This window comes from Engystomops pustulosus, chromosome 7 (assembly GCF_040894005.1).
Source record: "Engystomops pustulosus chromosome 7, aEngPut4.maternal, whole genome shotgun sequence".
Taxonomy (NCBI): Eukaryota; Metazoa; Chordata; class Amphibia; order Anura; family Leptodactylidae; genus Engystomops; species Engystomops pustulosus.
In genome coordinates, this window is record NC_092417.1 from 117,185,090 (window position 1) to 117,192,632 (window position 7,543).

Genomic DNA, 7,543 nt, shown 5'->3' on the forward strand with positions numbered 1-7,543 from the left:
TAAGCCAGCGATGGCTAACCTTTTGCAGACTGAGTTTCCAAACTACAACCAGAATCCACTTATTTACCATGAAGTGCCAGCATGGCACTTTTTGCTGCAGTTCCAAACAGCCAATGAAGTATCACTTTCAAACAGCGCTGAGAGCAGCATCTTTTAAGTTGCTTGGGACTGCAGGAAGATTTGGTGGATTTGGTCCTGTTTGGTGAAATTGGGGCCCACAGAGAGGGCCCTGAGTGCCACATCTGGCACCCGTGCCATAGGTTCGCCACCACTGTTCTAAGCAATTCCTCCGGCCCTAGTCCTGGGCAATCCAATCCATTGCTTTTCAAGCCCCCCACTGCATTCCACTTTAAATATATACCTATTTCCATTCGAAGTGTATCATTAACCATTTTTTAACTTCTGTAATGCTAGGAGAGTCAGCATCCACCAAGTGTGTAGCAATAGTTTTTTCGCTATCGCCAACTGTTCTGCGCTGGTATGCAGACTTAGGTACGGTAGACTTTATGTAGTAAAAATAGCTGCGATCGGCTCTGTGCCACATTCAAAGATAACTTACACGAAGACTCCTGTACTACTACCCACTCTTCATCATCTAGCTCACCTACATCCTCCTCCCACTTCTACCGTATCCCGGCCATCTGATAAACATACTTGCCTATATAGTAAGGATATTAAACCTCTCATGTTCCTACCCTGGGCCACCCCCGTCATCACCCAGAGTGAAGATATCACCCAGACTCAAATTTGGACTGCAGGTTGTGTTTCAATTGTAAGTATTGGAAGAACATTTGCCTGGGGATATCAAATTCTTCCTCTAGCTGTTGGAACGACTTCAGTGTCGATACCTCATATAGCTGGTGTAGGTACTCAATCCCTTTCTGCTTCCACCATTGTATACCCTCAAGCATGTACACTTCTCCCAGATACGGGTTGTCCCACAAAGGGGTATATTTAGTCCTGGGGCCGACTCCCACTAATTGTTTGTATAGCCGCCACACCTTATTCATCAATTCCAATGTTGGGTATTGTCATGCCCTACCCTCTAACTTCCCTGCCTCCAACATCGTCATTGGGGTTAATGTTGGCACTCTGCCACTAAATAATACACCCATGCATCCAGACATCCAACCCTCCTTTAAACCTGGGCAGCTGCAACTTTGTTAGTTTAATTTGAGGGGCCGCTTGTTTCCAAATAAAATTTGCCCACAAATTCTCTAGAACCAGTATTTCGGTATCCACACTGAGGAATTGCGTAATATGTGAAGTAATTGTGGCATTATGGTCATTCTGCTAAGAATCACTTGCCCCAGAGGAGATAAAGGGAGTTTCGTCCACCTTGATTCCAAGGTACTTAAACTCCTTTACCACTGGAATGCCCCAACCACCATTCTGTAGCATATTTGTCTGAGCTAGTGGAGGACATCGTCCAATTAATACACAGCCCCAGTAGTCTCCAAACCGTGCAATAACCTCCATCACTACTGGGATTGATTGGTATACTTTAGAAAGAAAAAGCAAGACATTGCCCACATATAAGTCGAGTCTCCCCCCCCCCCCCAACTATACTAAAAGCTATGAATACCATCGTGTTGCCTAATCCAGCAAGCCATAGCCAGTGCAAGCAACACTGCTGCGTGCCCCACTGTAATGAGAACTGTTTAGAAATAGCCCCATTCACTCGGACACTCACTACCGGCGCTTCATATAGTAGGCGAACCAATCTGATAAAGTTGCATCCAACTCCCAGCCCACATGTAGCCCCACTCTATACAATCGAAGGCTTTAGCAGCTTCCCAAGAGACCACGACTGCTTCCTCCCGATCCTCTGTTCCCACCTGCAGATTCAAAAAAGCCTTCTTAGATTAATCACCGTAGATTTAGATGGAATAAATCCTGATTTTTATGTCTAATGTCAAAAGTGACACCGGCCTATAGGAGTCAGGGTGCTGTGCATCTTTGCCCTCCTTCAAAAGCACCACTATCAAAGCCTTATAGTACGAGGCCGGCAAACTACTCCCCTCAAAACTCTCTGTCATTGCGGCAGTAAGATATCCCCAAATTCCTTATATACTTCTGCCTGAAGCCCGTCCATCCCCAGGCCTTATCGTTCACCATACCTCCCACTCAGGGCCGATTCTAGCCTTTCTGCTGCCTGAGGCGAAAATGGAAATGGTGCCCCCCTCCCATGCAACGGACCCCTGATCCCTGCTACATTCCGGTCACCAACTTTATTGACACAGATCAGTGGCATCTAGTACCTTTATAGGATATGATTGTCACGGGTGCCTCTGTGACCCCCCTCCCGGGTCGCAGGGGCACCCGTGCCGCGGTCCATGGGTGCCCCGGTCCCCCGGCATCTTACTCACCCCGTCCCGTTCCCACGCCGACTCCGGCAGCACGGCGCGCGCGTCCCCGCCTCCTAGGGCGCGCACGCGCCACCTTTGGCAAATTTAAAGGGCCAGTGCGCCACTAATTGGCGCTGGCCATTTTCACCAAATCTACTTAAGCCTGCCTCTTCCTGTATCTCTTGCCGGCTCTTTGTGCCTCACAGCCTGAGAGAAAGCTTTACTGCGATTTGCCTGCGTTCCTGTGTATCGTGCGTTCCTGTGTATCCTGTGTCCCTCCGTGTTCCTGTGTTACCTGAGCTCCTCTGTGTTTCTGTGTTCCTGTGTTCCTCCGTGCTGCTGTTCTGTGTTCCCGTACCCCTCTGCTTGGACCTCCTGTTGCTGACCCCGGATTGAACCCTGACGCTGCATCTCTGCCGCCTGCCCTGACTCTATGCTTGGACTTTGACCACGAGATTGACTGCCGTTCTTGTACCTCAACCTTAGCCGCCACTGCAGACAAGTGGTGGTACCACGCCGCAGCTTGTCTAACCCGCTTTGCGGCGGGCTCTGGTGAAAACTGGGTACCACTTAGACTCCGGTCCCAGGTAGTGACTTGAGTCATCGTCTGCAGTGGTCCAGTGGATCCACTACCCGCTAACCTGACAGTAAGATCCGGCCATGGATCCCGCTGAGGTTCCGTCTCCCAGTTGGCCCGATCTGGGAACGATTGTGATGCATCAATCTCGGCAGATTGCCGCACAGCGCGAGCAGCTGGAGCAAGTCACCGCCATGCTGCAACAGTTGCTATCTACCCAGCATCAGCAACAGGTCCCTGAAGCTGTTCCTGCAACTCCTGCAACTCCGGCAGTCCTTCCTGCTACCGAACCCAGGCTACGACTTTCTATGCCCGGCAAGTATGATGGGGATCCCAAGTTATGCAGGGGCTTCATCACCCAGTGTTCTCTACACATAGAGCTCATGCCGTCCCAGTTCGTCACGGAGCGTTCCAAGGTGGCATTTATCCTCAGCCTCCTCTCCGGGAAAGCTCTGGCCTGGGCTACTCCGCTTTGGGACAGAGACGACCCGGTCACTGCTACACTTTCGGCATTTCTGGCAGAATTCCGGTCTGTTTTCGAAGAACCAGCACGGGCCTCCTCTGCTGAGACTGCATTGTTGAATCTGCGTCAGGGAGATTCATCTGTTGGAGAGTACGCCGTGCAGTTCCGTACCCTGGCCTCGGAGCTCACTTGGAACGACGCAGCCCTGTCCGCAGCTTTCAAAAAAGGACTCTCCTCCCATGTTAAAGACGCTCTTGATCTGCCGTCCACTCTGAGTGGTCTAATCTTTCTGGCCACCCGGATAGACGTGCGATTTAGAGAGCGTGCCGAAGAGTCTCTTCTCGAGCAGCCGCAAGCTCGTCCAAGACGTCTCTCTCGCCTGGCTCCTGTCTTCCAGAGGCCGCTCCAGTCACCAGTTGTACCGTCTGCCGAAGAGCCTATGGAGGTGGACAGAGCCAGACTCTCTTCCCAGGAACGCAACAGAAGACGACAGGGAGATCTCTGCCTCTATTGTGCGAGTCCTGAACATTTCATCAGGACGTGTCCTGTCCGTCCTCAACGTTCGGGAAACGCCACCACCTAGGGTTCTTGGGAGAAGCGTCCCTAGGTGTGTGCGAAGCTTCTCCACGTTTGACCATTCCTGTGCTCCTCAGCGTTGGTACGAGCAGCCAGTTCCAAGTGTGTGCCTTCTTGGAGTCCGGATCCGCAGGGAATTTTGTGAATGCTGCACTGGTCTCGCAGCATCACATTCCAGTGATCCGCCTCGACAAGCCCCTGGTCATCTCTTCGGTCAGTGGTCAGATCCTCTCTGATCCAGTCCAGTATCGCACTGAACCTCTGTGTCTGCAAGTTGGTGCCCTGCATATGGAGAGACTGTCTTTCTACGTACTTCCCCGTTCCACTTCCTCCATTCTGTTGGGGCTTCCGTGGCTGCCGAGACATGCACCTGTTCTTGACTGGCAGACTGGGGAGGTTCTTCGCTGGGGTCCTGGATGCCAGTCCCGCCGTCTCAGGGCTCTTCGTCCAGCCTCTACTATACCTTCCACCTTGTCTCCCAAGTCTTTGAAGGGTCTTCCCGCTGCTTACCTGGACTTTGCTGATGTCTTCTCTGAAAAGCAAGCGGAGACCTTGCCACCGCATCGTCCGTACGATTGTCCTATTGAACTGCTGCCAGGAACATCCCCGCCACGAGGTCGAGTTTACCCGCTGTCCGTGCCTGAAACTGCGGCCATGTCGGCCTATATTAAGGAAAATTTGCAGAAGGGATTCATCCGGAAGCCTTCTTCACCTGCCGGTGCTGGCTTCTTCTTTGTGGCCAAGAAGGATGGTTCCCTTCGTCCGTGTATAGATTACCGCGGACTCAACAAAGTCACAGTGAAAAACCGTTACCCTTTGCCTCTCATCACCGAACTTTTTGACCGTCTACGGGGTGCCAAGATCTTCACCAAGTTAGATCTGCAAGGGGCATATAATCTCATCCGCATACGTGAAGGTGATGAGTGGAAGACCGCCTTCAATACTCGAGATGGGCACTTCGAGTACCTTGTTATGCCTTTCGGTCTCTGTAATGCTCCAGCGGTATTTCAGGACTTTGTCAACAACATTTTCAGAGACTTGCTCTATACCTGTGTCGTGGTATACTTGGACGACATTCTGGTGTTCTCTGCGGACATTGCATCCCATCAGGCCCACGTACGGCAGGTTCTCAGGCGCCTAAGGACCAATCGTCTCTACGCTAAGCTGGAGAAGTGTCTGTTTAATCAGAAGAGTCTTCCGTACCTTGGATATATTGTTTCGGACAAGGGACTTCAGATTGACCCTGCTAAAGTGTCTGCAGTACTTCACTGGCCACGTCCAGTGGGGCTGCGAGCTATCCAGAGATTCCTGGGATTTGCCAATTATTACCGGCAGTTCATCCCACATTTTTCCTCCGTGGTGTCTCCCATTGTGGCCCTGACGAAGAAGAACGCCAACCCTAGACACTGGTCTCCGGCGGCAGAAGACGCCTTCTCTAAGTTAAAATCTGCTTTTTCATCTGCTCCCGTTCTTACTCGACCTGACTCTGAGAAGCCGTTCCTGCTTGAGGTTGACGCCTCATCCGTTGGTGCTGGAGCCGTACTCACACAGAAGGGCCCCAAGGGCAGAACTCTCTCTTGTGGGTTCTTCTCCAAGACCTTTTCGGCTGCGGAACGGAATTACTCTATTGGTGATCGTGAGCTTCTGGCAATAAAACTGGCCTTGGAGGAATGGCGTTATCTTCTGGAGGGTGCTCGTTTTCCAGTTAATATCTACACCGATCATAAAAACCTTCTGTACCTCCAGACTGCCCAGCATCTCAATCCAAGACAGGCTCGTTGGTCTCTCTTCTTCTCCCGTTTAAATTTTCTCATACATTTCCGTCCTGCAGAGAAGAATGTGAGGGCCGATGCTCTCTCCCGTGCCTCGGATGTGATTGGGGAGGATCCTGCTCCTAGACATATTGTTCCTCCTGAACGCTTGGTTCTTGCTGCTCCTGTGGATCTTCGGCAACTTCCTCCAGGCAAGATATATGTCCGACCTGCCCTTCGGAGGAGGATACTGACTTGGGGACATTGCTCCCGTGTGGCTGGGCATCCTGGGGTGCAGTGCTCTCTCGCCTTCAATTCCCGACACTACTGGTGGCCAGATATGGTCAAGGATGTACGAGACTTTGTGGGCGCTTGCACCTCCTGTGCTCGAAACAAGCCATCTCGTCTTAAACCAGCTGGTCTTCTCTTGCCGTTGCCGATACCCAGCTGCCCGTGGACTCACGTGGCAATGGACTTTATTACCGATCTTCCATGCTCTGTGGGTAATACCGTTATCTGGGTGGTGACCGACCGCTTCTCCAAGATGGCCCATTTTGTTCCCCTGCCAGGCCTGCCGTCAGCCCCACGTCTTGCCAGCCTGTTCTTTCAGCACATCTTCCATCTACATGGACTACCTCTGCACATAGTCTCGGACCGAGGGGTCCAGTTTGTTTCCCATTTCTGGCGGTCCCTGTACCATCAACTACAAGTGAAACTGGACTTCTCGTCTGCTTACCATCCTCAGTCCAACGGACAAGTTGAGAGGGTTAATCAAACCCTGGGCTGCTATCTTCGCCATTTTGTTTCCGCCCGACAGGACGACTGGTCCGCTCTGCTCCCATGGGCAGAATTTTCCTATAATTCCCTGGATTCGGAGTCTGCCGGCTCCGCCCCATTTTTCGTTGTGTATGGGAGACTTCCACGTCCACCCCTACCTCTCTCCGTGTCTGTTGATGTTCCTGCTGTAGAAGAGTTGTTAGTGGACCTTAAATCCATCTGGGAACAGACTCGACGGTCTTTGCTTCAGGCGTCTGCCCGCACTAAGACTCAGGCAGATAAAAGACGCAGATCTCCTCCCATCTTCTCTCCTGGAGATAAAGTGTGGCTCTCCTCCAGATATGTCCGGCTGAAGATCCCCAGTTACAAACTGGGTCCACGTTTCCTGGGTCCGTTCCAGGTGTTACAGCGTATTAATCCAGTGGCATATAAGCTCCGCCTTCCCTCCAGTATGCGGATCCCGAATTCTTTTCATGTCTCCCTGCTGAAACCTGTCGTCCTGGATCAATTCTCTCGGCATGTACCTTCTCCTGGTCCTGAAGCTGATACTTCTGATGTCTTTGAGGTGAAAGAAGTCCTTGATATGAAGACAGTCAGAGGGAGACGATTCTACCTTGTCGACTGGAGGGGGTTCGGCCCAGAGGAGAGGTCATGGGAACCCGAAGAGAACACACTGGATCGTGCTCTTCTCCACAGGTTCCTTCAGTCCAAGAGGAGGGGGAGGCCGAAGGGGAGGGGGTACTGTCATGGGTGCCTCTGTGACCCCCCTCCCGGGTCGCAGGGGCACCCGTGCCGCGGTCCATGGCTGCCCCGGTCCCCCGGCATCTTACTCACCCCGTCCCGTTCCCACGCCAACTCCGGCAGCACGGCACGCGCGTCCCCGCCTCCCAGGGCGCGCGCGCCACCTTTGGCAAGTTTAAAGGGCCAGTGCGCCACTAATTGGCGCTGGCCATTTTCACCAAATCTACTTAAGCCTGCCTCTTCCTGTATCTCTTGCCGGCTCTTTGTGCCTCACAGCCTGAGAGAAAGCTTTACTGCGATTTGCCTGCGT